The 17,984-nt window shown below is 41.2% G+C and overlaps 1 protein-coding gene and 2 long non-coding RNA genes across 12 annotated transcripts in view; 2 read left to right on the forward strand and 1 right to left on the reverse strand.

The window, feature by feature from the left end:
- LOC111092369 overlaps window positions 1-16,957 on the forward strand; it is an 84,791-nt gene extending 67,834 nt beyond the window's left edge. Inside the window, exons 2-4 of the long non-coding RNA XR_005378338.1 lie at window positions 10,755-10,902; window positions 14,366-14,566; window positions 16,222-16,957. This is a non-coding gene — a long non-coding RNA (uncharacterized LOC111092369). The remainder of the gene's footprint in view (window positions 1-10,754; window positions 10,903-14,365; window positions 14,567-16,221) is intronic.
- DCLK1 (doublecortin like kinase 1) overlaps window positions 1-17,984 on the forward strand; it is a 341,215-nt gene that overhangs the window by 121,210 nt on the left and 202,021 nt on the right. The window lies entirely within an intron of this gene.
- LOC111092368 overlaps window positions 1-17,984 on the reverse strand; it is a 46,083-nt gene that overhangs the window by 8,570 nt on the left and 19,529 nt on the right. For both annotated transcript variants that reach the window (XR_005378336.1, XR_005378337.1), the window contains exon 4: window positions 5,941-6,110. This is a non-coding gene — a long non-coding RNA (uncharacterized LOC111092368). The remainder of the gene's footprint in view (window positions 1-5,940; window positions 6,111-17,984) is intronic.

Below are 17,984 nucleotides of genomic sequence, written 5' to 3' on the forward strand. Positions count from 1 at the left end.
TGCTTAAAGTGTTTCATTGGAAAAATTTTAATGTGGCATCAGCATTTCTAGTAACTTTTCAAATCTTAATAAGTTTTCATTTCTTCAAAGGAATATGTTGGTTCTTCACTGAAAAATAAGCTTAAGGAGGCCTGGGTGGCTCAGTCAGTTAAGTGTCTGCCTTGGGCTCAGGTTGTGATCTCAGGGTCCTGAGATCAAGCTCCAACTTGGGCTCCCTGCGCCATGGGGGGTCTGTTTCTCCCTCTACCCCTCTTCCTGCTCATGTGCTCTCTCTTTCTCTCAAATAAATAAATAAAATCTTTTTAAAAAATAAGCTTAGCTCTACAGATTATTTTGGAATGTGTTTCAAACTCATTTTATTCTCCAGAACATATTATTCTAGCAAACATTTGTTGCTGGGTTTTACTAGAGAAATCCTGTGACTTAAGTTGGATGATGCCAAATTGAAATTCAAGACTATTTTAAAAGTTTAAAGGTTGTCAGCACATTTAATCAACTATATTGTACATGTTTGGGAAAAAATATTTGTTATCTCTCTTGCTAAAAAAAAAGGATGAATCTCGAAAAGACCAAAAAGCCTGTGCTTATATATTTTGGTTCTTGCCTAAACTAACCTTGAGTTGTCCATTGCGAAGAATAAAAATTGGATATTTCTTTTCACACATTATATCTGGCCCCGTGAATACAGCTTTTGTCTTGTAAGAGATTTTTTTTTCTCCAAACTCATCATACTTCTAAAAAGGGATAAGGTAGATAATCAAAGCTAAACTAGTTCTTTGTACAACAACAAAAAGGCAAGAGTGCATCCAACTTCATCTAGCTAATACTGAAAAGAAACCAAGCAAAGCTCCCAATTAGTGTGATCTGTACAATGATGTGCTTCTTTCCCAGTTAATTAAGAGGGATTCAATAAGATCCAGACCATAGGTTCTGACCTTTCATCTTCCAAGAAAAAAATTAACCCAGCAAATCAAAACAAACTAAAAGGAAGGCTTTGTTGAGAGATTCTCCAGGGTGATGAATCTTATATTTTTTTATCCTGTTTTCTCAAAACAGTTCTGTGTCTTGTAACTTTGACATTTGTAGAGAACACAGCATATTCCATGTCACACATCTTTTCCATTTAAAGCCCAAATTCAATGAGATGCCTTTTTGCAAAGGAGGAATGCATTACCAGTGATCCATGCTGTTGGAACCATATAGTCTTAGAATATCAGAGACAGGGAGGACCAAACAGAGAGACTGAGGCTCAGGGAAGTGATGTGACCAGCACAATATCCCATTAAGCAAGAAGGTACTGGAACCTAATCTTCTGATTTCTGTTATACCCGGTTCTTTCCACTAAACTCTTAATTTAATGATGCTGAAAGAATCTTTGTCTGTTCAATGTTTCTTTCAACATTGTGTTTTGTCCTACTAGGAAAGCATCACCCATGTATACCTTTTATAGCAATGTATAGGATACGTAGCTACTGTTTTGAAGATAAATGGTTATGTGAATAAACTTCATATTTGCTCATTCAGTTAACAAATATGTACTGAATGCCATCTGTGTGCTAAATGCTGGCAATATCAAATCACATCCCAGATGATCTCTGCACTTATATATAGAAAAAAGATATTTTATAGGGCAAAAAAGGTTTTTTTCTATAAACACAATATGCTTAACATGGTGTGATTTTTCTAGATAGCTTCATTTTATTTATAATGTCTAGACTTCTCAAGGTGTTGTTTCAAATCACCTTTAATTTTATCTATCTATCTATCTATCTATCTATCTATCTATCTATTAGAGAGGGGAGGGGCAGAGGGAGAGAGAGAATCTTAAGCAAGCTCCACGCTCAGCACTGGAGTTTGACACAGGGCTTGATCTCACCACCCTAAGATCATGACCTGAGCCCAAGTCAAGAGCTGGACGCTTAATCCAACTGAGCCCCCCAGGTGTCCCTCAAAAACCCTTTTGAGGGTTTTATTTATTTTTTAAAGATTTTATTTATTTATTTATTTATTTATTTATTTATTTATTAAAGATTTTATTTATTTATTCATAGACACAGAGAGAGAGAGGCAGAGACACAGGCAGAGGGAAAAGCAGGCTCCATGCAGGGAGCCCGATGTGGGACTCGATGTGGGACTCTATGTGGGACTCTATGTGGGACTCGATCTTGGGTCTCCAGGATCACACCTCAGGCTGCAAAAAACCTTTTAAAGACTTGGAAGTTGGGGCAGCCCAGGCGGCTCAGCGGTTTAGCACCGCCTTCAGCCCAGGTTGTGATCCTGGAGACCCAGGATCCAGTCCCTGGAGACCCAGGATTGAGTCCCACGTCAGGCTCCCTGCATGGAGCCTGCTTCTCCCTCTGCCTATGTCTCTGCCTCTCTCTCTCTATTTCTGTTTGTGTATGTGTGTGTCTCATGAATTAATAAAAAAATCTTTAGAAAAATAAAATAAAGACTTGGAAATTAAGTCACCTCCAGTACTTCCAATAATGGTATAGAATGGTATATAAATGGAATATAATGCTAATTTATATAGTGATATTTAAAAATTAGTTCTTTTCAGATATCAGTATATGGCATCCTTCTTTTAGTGCATGCAGTTTTGTACACATGAAAGTTCTGACAAATCAAATAGGCATCAGCTACAGAGCTTGTCCCCTGCAGTGTCTGGTAGCTGCCAACGTATGGCTCAGTCAGAGGCCTGGCTTCCTTCATCTTCACCCCTGGGACACCCATCAGTTGGGACAGAGTCTATACTAGGTCTAAAGAAAGCTGACTTGTTTCTGCCCTCAAGTCATGAACTCTGGGAGTTCCAGGCCAAAAGAAAAGTGTCCGTAGAGTGTAAGTGTCCAGTGAGGGCTTTAAGAGGAGGGAGTCAGCACTGGGGTGAGGGCTATATATGGGGTTTAAGACTGGCTTGAGGGTTAAGTGGAAGAACTGAGGGAAGAGAGTGGGCTAGACTCCTGGAATGGAGGGATGGTAACCAAGTTTAGGAGTGAAGTGGGGAAAGACCTTGCTTGACTTGAGGCTAACAATTATTTCAAGTAGCTGGCTGCTCTTCCCAACATCACTGTCTCAGATGTAAAAGCTTTGCTCCCTGGAGCTTAAGACATTTGGGTATTTGTCATTTCTAATAGCTGAGTAATATTCCATTGTATACATAAACCACATCTTGTTTATCCATTCATCTTTCGTTGGACACCGAGGCTCCTTCCACAGTTTGGCTATCGTGGCCATTGCTGCTAGAAACATCGGGGTGCAGGTGTCCCGGCGTTTCATTGCATTTGTATCTTTGGGGTAAATCCCCAACAGTGCAATTGCTGGGTCGTAGGGCAGGTATATTTTTAACTGTTTGAGGAACCTCCACACAGGGAAGGGGGAAGAAATGTGTGGGAAATATCAGAAAGGGAGACAGAACATAAAGACTGCTAACTCTGGGAAACGAACTAGGGGTGGTAGAAGGGGAGGAGGGCGGGGGGTGGGAGTGAATGGGTGACGGGCACTGGGTGTTATTCTGTATGTTAGTAAATTGAACACCAATAAAAAAAAAATAAAATAAAAAAAAAAAAAAAAAAGACATTTGGGGAGTAGATTGGGAGCTTTCTGCAATTATTACCATTGCTTTTGTAAGCAAGTCAGCACTTTTGTAAGGAACAGTCTGGAATTAGCTCTGACTGGAGGCCCTGAGCCCCCGAGAATCATTATCATTCCAGAGGGCTTTCAAAGAGGCCTTCTGCCAATTTCTTCAAGAAGAGTTTGGTGCTGGGACGTAATAAGACATGAGGTACCATTCACAAGGAGAAAGGAGCCTAGTTTATTTTAATACTACTGTTTTTTTAAATTCCAGCTCAGAATGGTTCTCTGTTTATAACAAGAAAAACAAAGCCAGAGAGGATGATAGTCAAAGGCATTGGGCTAAAGGTTCCGTCTCCCTGACAATGGGGAAAAGGCCTTGCTCGGTCAGGTGGAAGGAAGGCAATTTTGTGTGAGGCCTGAGATTAAAGGAAGTGTTTTTCTATTTCAAAAGTGTTCTGGAAGAGGGCAGCCCCGGTGGCCCAGCGGTTTAGCGCTGCCTTCAGCCTAGGATGTGATCCTGGGGACCCAGGATCAAGTCCCACGTCAGGCTCCCTGCTTCTCCCTCTGCCTGTGTCTCTGCCTCTGTGTGTGTGTCTCTCATGGATAAATAAATCTTAAAAAAAAAAAATGTGTTCTGGAAGGGAGAGAGACAGAGAAGAGAAGGAAAACAAGTTGAGGCCACTGATACCACCACTGACTTTGACCCCACAAAACCGTTTTGACTTTTGGGGAGACAAGAGGCTCAGGTCCAGCTCAGCACACATATGAGCATAATGACTAGGCTCTCTGTTATGCTGAGTGACTGTGATGTCCACAAACAAGTCTACTAGTGGTAGCAGAGATTTACTCAGGGAAATTTAAAAACCATGCCAGAAAATCAAAATCCTTTATAACCATGAAAATTTGTGCTTATCTTGTTCCCATATATTTTGGATTTTACTGCCCAGAAAGTGGTAAATGTCCAGTACACTTTAGTAGTAAAACCTTTACTAATTGCAGCTTCATTTAATGCAACTCTTTCTGCAATTTTCATTTCATCTGGAAATGTTTCAGTGTATCTCTAAAAGTCATAGGCACCTTTTTCTTCTAAAGCATGACCACAAAATTTAAAAATCTCTCAATTTGTGCATTACACATTTAATTAAAAATCAGTGATTTTTTTAAAGAACTTCATGAAAGATTTTCTTACAAAGCTAGATAATGTAGGGCCACTGAGTGGCTCAAAGGTTGAGCATCTGCCTTTGACTTAGGTCATCGATCCGATCCCTCCGATCCGCATCGGGCTCCCTGCAGGGAGTCTGCTTCTCCCTCAGCCTATGTCTCTGCCTCTTTCTCTGTGTCTCTCATGAATAAAATAAAATATTAAAAGAAAATGAAGCTCAGTAATGTACCGTTTATTTACAAACATTAAGTATAAGCTCTCTCAGGCCCTATTCTGTATAACTGGTGGCAGGGGTGAAGCCCCTGACTCTGTAATAACTTAGTCATGACGGAGCACACTGAAGTTTTTAAACCCTCTATGGTTCTATTTTGTCATTTTTAAATGTTCTTAATTTGATACAAGCCTCATAAGATACTTAATCAACATACTAAAAATATACCTATGTCCACCTTACTTCAGCAGATATTTATTTAATGTCTATAATGTGCATGTACTAACCGAGTTTCGGTAGGAAGAAGGGAAATTGTAATCTAAAGGATAAAAAGAGAGGGAAGAATTTTTTTGGTTGCCCAGGAAAGATCAAGGAAGATCTTTCTTTGACCCCTAGATATTCAGTAGAATCTTTGTCACAAAATGCTTGGGGGGAAGGCAGACAGCCTCCTGAAGGCATCAAGAATGCAGAGCAGAAGTCTGGGAGAGTGACGTGCGGGAAGAAATGGGGCAGGGAGCACTTTAAATTGTCCTGTGGTGGGGAGCTAGGCTCAGCCCAAATTCAACTAGCTGCTTGGACAGAAGGCTACTAGCTGATGAGGGTGCAGGAAAAGTGGTGCCAGAAGGAAGCTTGAATTTTAGAGGTCGAGAGGTGGAATGCAGATGAGCAGAATGGACAGTGTGCCCTGAGGGTTTGGTGGTAAATGGAAGGAAGCTGAAGGGGCAGGGCAGGTTGAGGGTAGAACCCTTCTTTAGGAGAAAGGAGAAGTAAGTAAGTTCACTGTCTGGAGAAGAGAAAGAAAAAAGAAAGAGGTCTTCTAGTGAAAGATAAAGGGACATCTAAGGCACAGACTAAGGATTTCACTTTAGGAAGGTGAGGGACATATCATTTTTCAAAATCAGAAGGAGGGAGAAAAGGATAGGTTACAATCCCAGGAAATTTCAGGAGGAGAGAGGGCAAATTTATGAAGGTTAAGCTGAATCTTCAGACTTACCTCTTGTGATTAGGTAACAGCTGCTGTCATGGTTATTTTTACATGTCAACTTCACTGGCTCAGATGCCCAAATAGCTGATGTTTCTGGAAGAGATTAGCATTTAGGTTGGTAGACTGAGAGAGATCTGCTTTCACCAGTGTGGACAGGCATCATCCAATCCATGGGGTCCCTGAATGGAACAAAAACGTGAAGGAAGAGTGAATTCTCTCTCTCTTCTTGAGCTGGGAGATCATTTTCTCCTACTCTCAGACACTGGAGCTCCTGGCTTTTGGGCATCCTGACTTAGGACTTAACACGTGTGGCTCCCTGACTCTCAGGCCTCTGGACTCAGATTGAATTATACCATTGGCTTTCCTGGTTCTCCAGCTTGCACATGGCAGATCATGGAACTTCTTGGCCTCTGTAACCACATGAGCCAGCTCCTATAATAAATCTCCTCTGACATATCTATGCATACACCTATACATATACATACACATACACGTATACATATACATATACATATACATATACATATACATATACATATACATATTTTTTGTTGTTTTGAAGAACCCTAATACAGCTACTGAAAAGTAATTTGTTGTGGCTCAGAAACGAAGACTATAGGTGCCGGGCTGAGGTGCGATTTGGTTCACAGATTTGTAGGACAGAGAACAGATCCAATTTGAGTTTCTGACAGTAAAAATTTTTCCAGCCAGAAATTCAAGGTGATGGCATTTACCCAGAATTTGAGATTATGAAAAAAAGATTAAGTAATTGAGGGATTCTCCAGTTTCAGGGGAAAGTAGGATTAAAAAGGCCAATCATGGGTCCAGACAGAAGCCATGATAAGAATGAAGGACCAGTGGGCAGGATTGAAGGAGGGTGGGTGGAAATATGGAAACCTGTGATCAAAGAGGAACTCAGAGTTTGGTATGCAGAAAGTCTAATGATTAGAATGGTTGAAGTGGGGCATCCCAGGTGGCTCAGCGGTTTAGCACCGCCTTCAGCCCAGGGTGTGATCCTGGAGACCCAGGATCGAGTCCCACATCAGGCTCCCTGCCTGGAGCCTGCTTCTCCCTCTGCCTGTGTCTGTGCCTCTGTGTGTGTGTGTGTCCCTCATGAATAAATAAATAAAATCTTAAAAAAAAATAGAATGGTTGAAGTGGAGTGAAAGGAGGAGTGGTAGAATTGAGAGGGCTAGAGAACCAGAACATAAGGAGAAAGAAGAGCCACCGGTGTGGGTATGAGGTGGCCCGCAGTCATATCAGGCCTAAGTAGAGGGGAGGGCTGACCACTTACTAAAGGCTTCTCATTTTAGGATATTAAAAATCAATCTGTTCTCTTTCTCTTTTTTTAAAGATATATTTATTTGTTTCAGAGAGAGAGAGGTATGGGGGGCAGAGGGTGAAGGACAGAGAAACTCAGACAGACTCTCTGCTGAACGCAGAGCCCGACTCAGGGCTTAATCTCAAGACCCTGAGATCATGACCTGAGCCAAAATCAATAGTTGGACACTTAATTGACTGAGCCACCCAGGTGCCCCAAGTCAATCTGTTTTCAAAAGCACTTCTACTTGAATAATTATTTATAAAAGTATTCAGTATTTTAATATTGTGTCATATTTTCAAATCTATCTTGACATTTTTCCTCTAAGACTCCTACAATTTCATACAATTTTTAATTTTATTTCAATTTTATTTAACCTTAGGGCACTTGAATAGGCTACAAAAATGCACAGAGAGGCAGTAACCAAAGTCAGTGCTGAGGACAGTACATCAAAAGAAGAATTTACTGAGTGATGCTACCAGAACAATGGTCTGAATTAGGGATTGGAACAAGGGAAACTGTTGATCATCTTTAGCAAGAGAATAGGCTGGTTGTATTTTTAAATTTATTTGTTATTACTAATTTTAAGATTTTATTTATTTATTTGAGAAAGACAGCTTGACAGAGAGAACTAGCATGAGTGGGAGTGGGGTGTGGGGGAGGGCAGAGGGGTCATCTGCTGGGAGCCCAACATGGCAGATGTTTAACTGACTGAGCCACCCAGGCACCCCTAGACTCATTGTATTTTAGATAAGGTTTTAGTAACAAAGCTTGTAGCAACAATGCTGAACTTCAGACTGTAGCATCAAGCTATCCAGAACATCTCAGACTTGCTCATTTGATTAGTTGAATTATTTCTTTATAATGGAACAAAGCACTTGACAGTAATTGATCTATGAGAGGCATACTTTGATTTTTGTTTGCCTTTTTTAAAAAAAAATCTGATTTAAAGACTATGTCATTGTAAGCCTTCTGACTTAATAACCTTATTTGAAAATTTCTGTGTTAAAAAGAATGTTTTTACTACAAACCAGTCATTTTCAGTTTAGTCAGAAAACCTAATTAGGCCAACACTACCTCATGACTAGTGATATTAAAAACTATTGATAGATATAAACATGGGATTGGCTGTGGAACTGTTTTGCTTTGTCAGAGTAAAATCAACTCTTGAAATTAGAGCCATGTTTGTTCCATTCACACTGGAAAAAGTCAGGAAAGTGAAAATGTCCTTTACCCCCAAATCAAGTTTTCAACTTTCTGCTCTACCATGATTTTTTTATCCCTTAAAATGGAACAGAAGAGAATTGTCTTCATCAATAAAGAGAAGATATTGTCTTCATCAATAATGCATCTCATATTCCCTCATCATTAAGAGGAACCCGATGTAGACAATATGCGTTCATACTTCATGGAGAGGATCATGAGATCAGCTATCCTTGGATTTGCATTTGTATATGGATGAGTCTGATCTTGGAATTAATTTCACATCAGAGATGTAACCTCAGGAGAGAGAAGCCACTCTGGAAACGGATTGGGTTTTTCCATCCGACCTTTTATTCATTCACTGCTTCATTAAACTCCTTTCCTAGCTAAGAAGAAACTATTTTCCTGCAAGCAAATGCAAGGAAGTGGCTAAGGGGTTTTAAAGAATTTAACTGCATGCAGGAATCACAGGGTTAGAAAAAAAAAAAAAAAGCTCTAAGTACAGTTGTATATAACTTTGTGGCCAAGAAATTAAATGCTCAGTATTAAATATGCAAAAATAAAGTTATGCTATCCAAATAGATGAAAGCAAGATGTGTACAGAGGAGATACAGAGTGGATAATAACCCTTCAGATAAGTGGTGTATTAGGGTTCCCCAGAAAAACAGAATCAATGGGATAAATATATATATAGAGAAAGAGATTTACTTTAAGGAGTTGGATCATATGCTTATGGAGGCTGGCAAGTTCAGAATCTTCAGGTTGGGCCAGCAGGCTTGAGACTCGGAGCCAGTGCTACAGTTCAAGTGGAAGGCTGGTGGCTGGCAGAGTTCTCTGTTACCTGGGGAGGTCAGTCTTAGTCTATTCAAGCCTTCAACTGATTGGATAAGGCCCACCTGTATTAGAGAGCCCAATGTTTTGCTCAGTTGCCAACGTAAATATTAATCTCATCCAAAACCTCCATCACAGAAACATCAGAAACTTCCAGAATGGTGTGAGCATGTATCTAGGCACCATGGCCCAGCGAAGTTGACGTGTGAAATTAACCATTTTAGGTGAGATTAGATAGCATTGCACACAGTGCTATTTAAACTGGCACAACTGAATTTCAAGGAAGAGAAGTCTTCATCTATTTCTCCTACTTAGAGCACTGATTACTTTATTTAAAGTAGATCAAAAATACTGTTGGCCTTAAGAAAAAGTCTAATTTAGAAGATCTTTTAGGCAAACTGTTTTGGGTGGTTGCTCATGTTTGAAACATTTCTGCTAGGTTTGCATTTATAATACCAGTGAGGAAACAAAGGTTTATGGAAAATATGTATGATCTCATACCTAGGTTAATTTATATTCTTTCAGGTTGTCTGTCACAGCATGCCACTAAAAATAAGCAATCTTTTTCTACCCACGTGGGATTTAGTCAGAAAAGCCAGTGTATTTTGTCTAATGATTTAGAAAGAAGGGAAATTTTTATTGCAAATGATAATTTCCTGTTAATCAGTGATGATCTGGAAGAGCCTTTCAGACTATTCCTCAGTGTTTGGCCTCAGTAAAAATAAAGGAGACAAAGGAATGTTTACATAAAACAAAAATGTTATCATTCTGATTTTGTTAATAGAGTTACCAGATTAGTTTCCTCCTCTTTGCTCCTTAAATTCTTTTAATTCCTCTCAGGATATTTTGATGTGTGTCTCATTAAAGATTGTCCCATATTAATTAGGCTGTTGAAATGTATAGCATTAGTACACTTGTGGTGAGCACTGAATAATGTATAGAATTGTTTTTTTTAAAGATTTTATTTATTTATTCATGAGAGAGAGAGAGAGAGAGAGAGAGAGAGGCTGAGCCACCCAGGTGTCCCTAATGTCTAGAATTGTTGAATCACTATATTGTACGCCTGAAACTAATATAACACTGTACGTTAACTATACTGGAATTGACATTAAAAACTTAATAAAAAATAAAACAGTCGACTTAAAAAAAAATAGAAAGGAGATTCCTTAAAAAAAAGAAACAGGGCAGCCTGGGTAGCTCGGCGGTTTGGCGCCACCTTCGGCCCAGGGCGTGATCCTGGAGACCCAGGATCGAATCCCTTGTCGGGCTCCCTGCATGGAGCCTGCTTCTCCCTCTGCCTGTGTCTCTGCCTCTCTCTCTCTCTCTCTCTCTGTGTGTGTGTCTCTCATGAATAAATAAATAAAATTTTAGAAAAAGAAACAAAGAAAATGTATAGCATTAGATTTACTAGTAAAATGAACTTAATTCACTCAAACTTTCAGTAATTTCTCTCATTCAATCCTTTTAGATACAGACACTTTTTTATCTTTCCAAGGTGATACTGGGAAAACAGGAAATATCAGTGATTTGATGTAACAAAGAAAACCCTTGTTACTGTACATAGAAGCTCTGTCCATTTTCTTGATCTTATTCTATTGGAGCAGAGGTTTGAAAAGGTAAGGAACAAACCCTATGACTACCAAGGTACCTTTGAAAATACCTGGAAAAAAATTGCTCAGCACATATGCTATTTGATGGAAATCCCCAAATTGCTCCTTATAGCTTTCTGAATTTGTGGCAGATCTGCGTTTTCAAATTGAATATGCTACAGTTACAACCGGTATGCTTTTGAACGGGTCTTAATAATGGGCCATTTTTTACTGCTGTCCTCTGTGCTTTTCTTTGCTGATTTATGTCAACGACTTTAAATGCATTGTGGTATTTGGGCAGTGGATAAGATAGTAATGCCATCACATGCTGGTTGCTTAATGATGCAATTGCTTGAAAATTTTAAAGCCCATAATAGCTTCAGGTCAGGTTCAGAAGCTCATGTACAGTGCCAGACATTTGAAAACTGAAGCAGAGCCTGAACTCTGCCAAAATCAATGCCACATTTGTCAAGCCTGGTCTTAGGCAAAAGCTGCTGGAAGCCTCTCATTCATCTGAGCCAATCATTGATAATGAAGCTTGAAGGAACATGAAATATCTTTTCTAAAGGAACAGACAACTCTCCAGTTGGCTGCCTTCTTTTATTTTTAGTATAATTACCAGGAGCAAACTGTCTTGCAAAATTGGTAACTTATATTAGCTTAGAGCCTGTATCTTTGCAAGCTGATGCAAAGATGTTTTATTAGTTAAGAATATGTGGCTTGAAGTCAGCTGAGCATTAATCTTTCAAGATTTTTCTTGTGGGCCATAATGTGATTGACGATGCTATGGTGTGGGAAGCTTACAGAAAGAAAAGCAGCTTCAGAAGAACCACTTCCCTGCTTTCATGCATGCAATTTGTCTAATTTGCTTGACTCGTGCCACAAACATCCATCGATGCACAGGTTTCTGTGACCTGGAATGTTCCAGAAGAGCTGTGTAGCTGGAATACCTCAGCCAAGGATGGTGCTGGAAGTGTAAGATGTGGTTCATTCCAAAATGACCTCAAACTATCCCTACCGAATGGCTTAGGGGTTTTGTTGTTGTTGTTTTGGAAGCTGCATGCTCCTTTCCCCCTCTTTCTTCTTTTCAAAGGGCTCATGGTACTGGTTCCAACATCTCAAAAGGATGTCTGGCAGATGAGAGAAAAAAACTTGAAAGTAGTCTGAATGCTAGAACTGACAAGTGAGCTGGCCCCTTTCCCCCATTCTTCCTGCCTTTCATATTCCACAGTCAACTCTTAAAAGACTTCAGCATTGAAAAGAGAAAATGGAATATGGTAACCCTAAGACTAAGACATTTCCTAGTGCCTTTCTCGTGCATGTTCAGAGAAAGCAATTGATCTCAGGTGCTGCGATGCTTGCCCACGATGCAGTCAGCTCAAGTCCAAATGATACCTCTCTGAGGCATCATGTGATAGGACTTCTGATTAGGTTGTGACAATTATCATTGCCATTATCAAAAAAACATTGGATTCATTCCTCGTGTATATAGGACTTGGTAATTTATAACAGGTTCACTTTCCGTTCTTCCTCACCACAACCTGGCAATTATTGTCATCATCACCATCCCCACTGTATAGATGTGGAATCTGAGGAGGGGACCTTATGTCCCTTTCCCAAGGTGTCACAGTTGGTAAGTGACAAATCTAAGACAAGCCATTCCAGATCCTGTACTTTTCCTGTTCTTCATATTGCCTCCTGTCTGCTGAGCAGACTTGGGTGCCGTTGAGAGGAGAAAATTATAAGGTCCCTGCACTTGCTGAGCTTAAGATCTACTTGGAGAGAGGCAGAATAGAGACACGGAGGAGGCCAGGCAGGGTAATGGGCTCTGCTAAGTGCTGAGCCCACCTTGTTCTTTGCTGCAGGAATGTCATATAGGAGAGGTACTGAAGGCAGGGGACAGAAGAGAGAGGTTTAAGGAGCAATGAGATTTGAGTTGGGTCTTATAAGGAGAATCAGCCTCAGATAAGATGGAGCCGGAGCAGCCTGAGCAGTGGGATCACTGTTGCAGGTTCATAGGTTCGGTGAAAGCTGAGCAGGCCCTTTTGTTGGACTCACATATTATGTAAAGTAATTAGAAGTAATTAGAAACAGCATAAGGGCCAGAATGGGAAAGATCTGGAAAGTCTGGGTTTGCACTTCATCCGTTAAATGAAATGAAGACACTGAGGGTTTTAGAGCAGCAGATTCATGCGTATAATTGATTAGACTGGAGACCATATGCGAGGGAGTATTAGTGCAGCTCATAAGGAGGGGGATTTGAAATGAGGAGTGGATGATCAAGTGCTGCAAAGGAAAAATTGATGAGATTTTTGGGGAAAAGAAGAAACATAGAGTGATAATATAGTTTGTTGTCCAACCTGGGACCTGTTTTCCAGGACATGTGCTTAAACTGGTCAGGATCCTGCGGAAACCAGCATAAAGCAGGATCATCCCAGGTAAACTGGACCCATGCGCATACTGGGCAAGAAAGATGGTAAGGTTTTGAGATCGGAGCAGTTGTTCTGGAGATAAGGAAAGTCAGCAATGAGACTTAAGTTTGTGGAAATGCCAATGGTCTTGGATTTAAAGCTTTGGGATGACAGTGGGATGTCAGTTGTAGATTTCCAGTAGAAAGTAGAAATGTAAAAACATTGTCTGTATATCCTTCTGGTTTCACCTTCCATTCCTCCTTGATCTAGAGCATTTTCTCTTAAAGCAAGAGAAGTCAGAAATGGTGGCTTTTTCCTGGTGCTGCCAACATGTTACATTGCAATCCATGTTAGAAACTTGAGCCTGGATATACTGTCAGGAACTCATCATCTACTCAAGTCTTTGGATTGCTAACACAAGGCCATGCACATTTTCCCACATCAAAGGGGCTTATTTGTCTCCAAAGTGGGTTCAGACAGCTTTGAGTTTCTAAAGAGCAGAACTGAATGTTGACTGTCTACCCGTTGGCAGTTAAGGTTCTTGGGAGGAACAAGTGTGAACTAGAAAGCTAAGCTAAGCTGTGGGAACCAAGTTATTGTCTGATTTACTTGCGGATCAGAAAGGATTTGTTCATTGGTTATCAGTTGCCTTGGTACTTCTCAGAGTGACAATGAAACCAACATACATTCAGGCCAGTGAACTTCTAAAGCACAATTTCGTGATTAGAAGTGTCGTTGGTTTTGTTGTAGGTTTTTTTTCTGTGTGTGTGTGGTTGTGACATTTTAGGTGATTTATGTGGCATTTTCCAGGAAGGCATTTAAAAAGCTTCATCAATGCCAATGTTTATGATCTTCTTAGGTTTTTTTCTAGATAGATGAGTCACTTGTTACATGAGGGTAGGGCAGGGAAGTAGTTTCAAGCTCACACAAAGTTCTTGAACCAGACCTAGATTTGCCAAGGAGAGGATCTGTCCTCCCCACCTTCAGGAACCCAGTTCACAAGGAAAACAGAGCAGTCACATTGGAGAAATTTGAAAATGCCATTCTCCATAGTCAGTGTCGTTATTTTTTTTCTCCAGGCCTACTTTGTAGACATTATCTTTAAGAGAATCCTTCAAATTCGAAATAACTTGGTTGGACTATTCAGAAGGATCTACGCCTCCCTCCCTCAGATTTCCAGCCTTGAGTATCTGTTTAAAAACCAGTAAATGAGAATTAACCACAGCTATGCCCATGAAGGCTCGCCTGGAATTCAAGATGAATTTAATCGGGAGTGGTCAGTGAGTATAGACAGCTCTACTCAGGTGCTGTGTGGAATCCAGATATGTCCAGGCTTGGCCTTAAGTAATTCACATTTGCTTGGGATTACAGAATCCATATCAAGGAACCAGTGGGAGCTCAGGTGTCTATTACCCTGAGAGCCCCTGTCTCTGAATACATTACAAGTTCAGAGAAGGGTAAAAACCTGTGATTGGAATAGCCAAGAAGAGCCTGAGCCCAGCAGGAGAAAGTGGACAGAGGAACCACTAGAGGCCCAGCAGGCAGGGTGGAGAGCAGACCAAGAGAGCCAAAGACAGTTGATGTTCAAGGGGGAACAGAAAAGCGTCCCTCTGTGGGACACGACATATTCCCATGTCCTGGGAAATATGAAGGCTTTTTGCAGGCTGCTGGTGACATTCCCACCTTAGCCAGGTGTGAGAGGTGCCTTCTCGCTCAGTAAGAAAAGGGGCCCATTTCCTTTCCTACCTGTTGCCAAATTCTTTCTGTGGTCTTCCAGAACTTTAATGCACATTGCTGCAGTTTAAACCCCCCTTTATTACCCAGAAACAGTCCCTGGTTTTGATTTATTGAAAGAGCTGCTGAGCTCTGGAAAATCTTGGGCTGCTTTTAAAAGCCCATGTAGCCTTTAGCACTCTCCTGGGCAGGATGTGGAAAGGATTTTTCCAGAAGAGAAAAAGTAGTGGCTGTGGGTCTGTAATGTTTAAAATACAGGTGATGGAGTAGATGCTATAATTTTTTTAGTTTCATGTTAGAAAATATGTTACTAACACGCAGTGTTAGGTTTTTAAAATTTTGTGTTTTCGTATTTAGTATTAGTACAGACTGTACTCTGATATTAAGCCTATTTTTATATATTTGAGGACAATTAAAACACGGTTTTGAAAGGGAGACATTGTTGGGAATTTGGACCTCAGGCCAGGAATGTGTTTTCTGTGCTTATTTCAGCCTCTTTACAAGTATGCTGCCTTCAGATAAGATTTTCATATTTTATTAGATATACATAGAAGAAAATGATTAAGACTGGCTGCCCCAGAGTTCTACTTTCTTAAAAAAAAAAAAAAGAAGTAATTTTTGATGGCATCTTTCCCCTTTCCAAGTACAATGATTATATCTGGTACCTATCCACTCTTAGTTTATCACATGTCAGCTCTTCTTTCAAGATTAAAGATTTTCTTCAAAGGTGAAAAATATAAGGGTCGTGTTTTGAAATTCCAAAGTGTTACTCTTTTTTTTTTAATTTTTATTTATTTATGATAGTCACACAGAGAGAGATAGAGAGAGAGAGAGAGAGACAGAGACAGAGACAGATAGGCAGAGGGAGAAGCAGGCTCCATGCACCGGGAGCCCGACGTGGGATTCGATCCCGGGTCTCCAGGATCGCGCCCTGGGCCAAAGGCAGGCGCTAAAGCACTGTGCCACCCAGGGATCCCTCAGAGTGTTACTCTTTTACAAAAATTAAGTTCCCATAAACTTTTCCAGTAAACATATGTTGTAAGGGAGTGAGGGGGTGGGGGGGCAAAGAATTCACTCCGGAAGAAGAGCACACCCTCAGCTTAGGAGACAGTGAATATGGGATGGATCCCTTATCGCATTATCCTCTAAGTGATGGAGTAATGTGTAAAGTTCCTAATTTACCATTTGTTGCGTATCTTAGCTTACACGATGGAGGATGTGACTGCAGGCAACAGAGGGCTGGTGTGTAATTTCCGATGGCCCTTTAAATTCTGGACTTGGCTTCCCTCCTGGCCGTGTGCTGCCGCTGACCTGCGTGTAGTTCTGGGCGGCCACGCTGAAGAAGGTCTCCTGAAATGTTCTGGGCTGCAGCCATTTCCTTACTGCAGATGAATAATGAATGAGCTGTGGTGAAAGCTAATGGTTCAAGATAAAAATCAGAAGCTCACTGCGAAGTGGGTAATGTTCCTTTGTCATCTCCATGGAAACTGCTATTTATCAAGACATGCTAGTATTTCAGAAGATGGTAAGGAGTAACCAGTTTCTGTAACTCTGGGTCAGGTGTTGAAGGATAGATTTCGAAACCACAGATGGAGTCCAGAATGAGTAAAGAAAAAGCCATCGGCATGCAATGGGGAAGCACTGTCAGGCCATTCTTTTAGATTTTCATAAATGGTAAAATAAATATTAAGCTGTAAGATGTGAATCAAAAAATGAGTTAATACTTTTTTCCCCCCAAGAACTTTGACTTGGCTACTGGGTGGGCTACAGAGTGAACGAGTGTCAGACATCTTCCAGGTGGCTCTTCGGGGATGCAGCAGGGAGGATTGGCACCTGTGTCAGGAATGCTGAGAGCAGCTGGCTGCACAGCACTGGTACAAAACAATCCCCTGGCCTCGTGCATGAGTGACGCATTGCCCGTGGCCTGGGTGTGTTGTCCCCACTGCAGGCACTGATGTTAGACTGCTACTCTCACACCGGGGGCTAGTCTGATGCTGTGACTCAGCCAGTGTGTGGGGCAGGCTGGCTTAGCCGAGCCCTGAGGACAGTGGTGCCCTATCACTGATAGATGGAGAGAGGACGGGGAGACCAGGGACTCCCCTGCAGTGGGGGTGCTCCTTGGCCCTAGTAGAAAAGAAGTGGGAAACAATGCAATAAGAAATCTGGAATTGTTCAGACGTGAGTAATATATTAGAAAAGTGGCTCTGCACACTAAGCTTTTGGCCTTTGGAGCACATAGCATTGGGTTACCTAAAATCTAAGGAAAAAGAACCAAATTTTATAGACTTTGATTTCATCTCGCCCCCCCCCCCCCCCGCAACACACACACACACATACACACACACTTTTGGACTCATTGCTCAGGGTGAGTGAGGTGTTGACACACAGGGAACTTCTTTCCATCTGGTATGTGAAAAACCAGGGCAGTGATCCTCCTCAGGGTCATTTTAAGTATGAAAGGAGACAATGTGTGCAAAAGGGTTTAGCCCAGAGTCTAGCATCAGACTGCTATGAGTTAAAAAACAAAAGCATCTGCATAGGTCTCTGCTTCCTTAGAAAGGGGGGTAGCAGAAGCAGCTCAGTTTAGTGTAGGAAGCAGCTGGACCAGACAGACTCTGCAGGAACTCACTTTGTGGAGGGAGGAGTGGTGGTGGTGCTTTGACCCTGGTCTCTCAGCGACCCGTCCAAGTCCTTCTGCGGGGCTTGGCCCAGCTGCCCAGTGTCTGGCCACCTGGAGATCTGTGTTTTTGTGGACGTGGCAGGGGCTGTTGGCTGGCCATGTGCATGCATGCCACTGCCTCTATGGACAGGTCACCATCACTATTTCGTTCTGAGCCAGTCCCCGGCTCTAACCTTTCTCTGCTCAGTTAATGTGAGCACCGGAAAGGCAAATAATTTTAAGGTTTTTCTACATAAAATATCATAGGAAAATGGAGCTTTCAAAAACCATGAAACGTTGTTAGT

Source organism: Canis lupus, chromosome 25 (genome assembly GCF_011100685.1).
Source record: "Canis lupus familiaris isolate Mischka breed German Shepherd chromosome 25, alternate assembly UU_Cfam_GSD_1.0, whole genome shotgun sequence".
In the NCBI taxonomy this organism is placed as follows: Eukaryota; Metazoa; Chordata; class Mammalia; order Carnivora; family Canidae; genus Canis; species Canis lupus.